Source organism: Ictalurus furcatus, chromosome 9 (assembly GCF_023375685.1).
Source record: "Ictalurus furcatus strain D&B chromosome 9, Billie_1.0, whole genome shotgun sequence".
Classification (NCBI taxonomy): domain Eukaryota; kingdom Metazoa; phylum Chordata; class Actinopteri; order Siluriformes; family Ictaluridae; genus Ictalurus; species Ictalurus furcatus.
Genome location: NC_071263.1, coordinates 21,712,491 through 21,716,443, shown reverse-complemented (window position 1 = coordinate 21,716,443; position 3,953 = coordinate 21,712,491).

Sequence of the window (3,953 nt, the reverse complement as noted above, 5' to 3'; positions counted from 1 at the left end):
GATTATTATTATTATTATTATTATTAGTAGTAGTAGTAGTAGTAGTAGTAGTAGTAGTAGTATATTAGTAGTAATAGTATTCAGAAAAGGCAGTGTTTTAAAGGAACGACCCAAAAAATCTCAAAATATTCTAATCTAATCTCAGGGACGTTTATATGAGTATAAAATGCTTCAGAATATTTTCCTTTGTTGCTTTTCATCACCCAGATTTTTTTGATCCAGGAGAACAAGAAGCATCCTGCATGTTGTGTATGTAGAACAAAATTATAAAAACCAAATGTAATTAATTCAGCAGAAAAAAAGTGACCAAATGGTGTGACTGTCAGATTTTATGTGATTTTGGCCCTTCTGTTATGCCTGCAAATTTTATTTTGATTCAGGAGATGGCTGTGTATCTTCTCTTTAGGAAAATACACACACACACCAGTCACTTTAATAGGAACACCTATACCCCTGCTAATTCATGTCATTATCCATCAGCTAATCATACTGCAGATACAAATCAATGTTCACGTAAAACATCAGAATCAGGAAAACAAATGTGATCTCAGTGACTTTGACCATAGCACGGTTGTTGGTGCCATGACAGCCAGACAGGCTGCTTTGATGATTTTAGAAACTGCTAATCTCTTTTGATTTTCACGCACAACAATCTATGCAATTTATTTTGGTGTGTTATGAGATGTTCACCATGGTTGTAGCGAGTGGATATTTGAATTACTGCAGCCTTCCTGTCAGCTTGAACCAATCTGTGCAGTCTCCTCTGACCTCTCTTATCAATACGTTTCCACACACAGAACTGCTGCTCACTGGATGTTTTTAGTGTTTCACGCCATTCTGTGTAAACTCTAGAGACTGGTAGCAACAAACATGCCATGATTAAAGTCACTGAGATCACACTTTATCCCAGTTCTGATGTTTGATGTGAACATTAACTGAAGCTCTTAACCTATATCTGCACGATTTTATACATTACACGTTTTTCTTTCTAATAGTGTTTACACCTATTTAAAATATGTTTCCATCCATCCATCCATCTTCTATACCGCTTTATCCTTTTCAGGGTCACGGGGAAACCTGGAGCCTATCCCAAGGAGCATTGGGCACAAGGTGGGGTACACCCTGGACAGGGTAAAATATGTTTGGTGAAAAGTATTAGAAAGTTTGAATCCACTACCTTGTTGCATATTGCACATGTCATGGATTCTATTGCCCTCAAGACTCAACAAAGCTGAAAACTCTGTTCAAATCAACTGGACTTCTGTTACAGTCTTAAAAATATTTCACCACTCATCTGAGAAAGTCTTTATCAGTTCTCATAACCTTTAGGTGCATCTTAAAATATATTCTCTATTCAATTCAATTCAATTTTATTTGTATAGCGCTTTTTACAACGGACATTGTCTCAAAGCAGCTTCACAGAAATATCTAAACACAGGATACAGATTTTAAGTGTGTGAATTTATCTGATTGAGCAAACCGGTGGTGACGGTGGCAAGGAAAAAAAGTCCCTAAGATGATATGAGGAAGAAACCTTGAGAGGAACCAGACTCAGAGATGGAAGAGATTGAAAGATTGTTAGGTAAGACTGTGCTTTGCGTAAAAGAAAGTCTACTCATGGTAAACTTGAGTAAACAAAAACGTTTTCAGCCTAGACTTAAACACTGAGACTGTGTCTGAGTCCCGAACACTAATTGGAAGGCTGTTCCATAACTGTGGGGCTTTGTAAGAGAAAACTCTTCCCCCTGCTGTAGCCTTCACTATTCGAGGTACTGACATTTAGCCTGCACCTTTTGATCTGTGTAGGCATGGAGGATCATAGAAGAACAAAAGTCCGCTTAGGTTCTGTGGCGCAAGACCATTTAGTGCTTTATAAGTCAATAGTAGTATTTTATAATCAGTGTGAGATTTCACTGGGAGGCAATGCAGTGCGGATAAGATAGGGGTGATGTGTTCATATCTTCTGGTTCTAGTAAGGACTATAGCAGCTGTATTCTGGACTAACTGGAGCTTGTTTATGCACCTACTGGAACATCCAGACAGTAAGGCATTACACTAATCTAGTCTAGAGGTGACGAAAGCATGAACTAATATTTCTGCATCGTGTAGTGACATTAAATTTCTTATCTTAGCAATATTTCTGAGATGAATGAAAGCTATCCTAGTAATATTATGTCTTTAATACGTGGTCCTAGTACAAGTACGTCCGTCTTGTCAGAATTAAGTAAGAGGAAGTTAATAAGCATCCAACGTCTAATGCCCTTTACACATTCCTTAACTTTATTAAGTTGCTGTCTGTCATCTATCTGGTTTTGCTGAAGCATACAGCTGTGTATCATCAACATAACAGTAGAAGCTAATACCATATTTATGAATAATTTGACCCAGAGGAAACATATATAAAGTAAAAAGCAGTGGGCCTAAAACAAAACCTTGTGGAACTCCAAATTTAACCTCGGTATGCATGGAGAAGTCGCCATTTACATCTACGAACTGATAGCGATCGGTCAAATAAGACCTGAGCCAGCAGAGGGCTGTGCCCTTAATGCCAACAACATTTTCTAGTCTATCAAGGAGAATAGTATGATCTATAGTATCAAAAGCTGCACTAAGGTCAAGTAACACAAGCAAGGAGACACAACCCTGATCAGAGGCCAGTAGTAGGTCGTTTACTACTTTAACTAGCGCTGTCTCTGTGCTATGATGAGGCTTAAATCCTGACTGATACATTTCATGAATGCTGTTCCTATGTAGGTACAAGCATAGCTGCTGTGCTACAACCTTTTCTAAGATCTTGGAGATAAAGGGGAGATTTGATATTGGCCTATAGCTGGAAAGTTGACAGGGGTCAAGGTCAGGTTTTTTAATCAGGGGTTTGATAACCGCTAGTTTAAATGATTTTGGTACATAGTCAGTGCTAAGGAAAGAATCGATTATATTTAGGAGGTGTTCAATTACTCCAGGAAAAATCTGTTTAAAGAAACATGTAGGTAATGGATCTAGTATACAAGTTGATGATTTTGCTGACGAGATTAACGAAGCTAGTTCAGTCTCTCTAAGGGGAGTAAAACATTCTAAACATTGATCAGATATTGCTATATTATCATCTACAGGGTTAATTATAAAACTGTCTGGTTTTAATTTAATTGCCTGAATTTCACATCTAATATTTTCAACTTTACCAATGAAAAAATTCATGAAATCTTCGCTGCTATATAATGATTGTGTGCCTGTTCCTGTGGTGGTTTTAATCCTAGTTAATTTTCCTACCGTATTGAATAGAAATCTCAATTTCTTTTTTGTTTTCTTCTATTAAGGTGGAGAGATAGACTTTTCTAGCATCACTAAGAGATTTTCTATAGTTCAGGAGGCTCTCATCCATGCTGTTTGAAATATTACCAGATTGGTTTGACACCGTTTACGTTCTAATTGTCGAGTGGTCTGTTTTAAAGTACGCGTTTGATTGTTATACCAGGGTGCTAGCTTTTTCTCTCTAATTATTTTTCTTTTGAGTGGAGCCACCTTATCTAGTATGTACCAGAGCGTTGACTCTAAGCATTCAGTCACCTGATAGAGTTCCCTGGGATCAGACGATCCAAATCTAATTGATGTCTCTGGGAGGTTACTGATGAAGCTCGGTGCAGTAGCTGACGTGAATGTACGTTTTACACGGTAGCGAGGTGAGGTGCAAATATTATGATAATAAATATTAAAATCACCAACAATTAAAGCTTTAGCTAGAGAAACAACCAGGTTTGAGATAAAATCTGCAAATTCACTAAGGAATTCAGTATATGGCCCTGGGGGTCTGTAAATAATAATGAGCGGAATCGACTTATTTTTTGTGGCTACATATGTAAAGCACTTCAAAAAAGTTTAATTTATGACTAGGTTTTTGTGTGATACCTATATTATGACTATAGAAGAGTACAACACCTCCTCCTCTGCCAGTC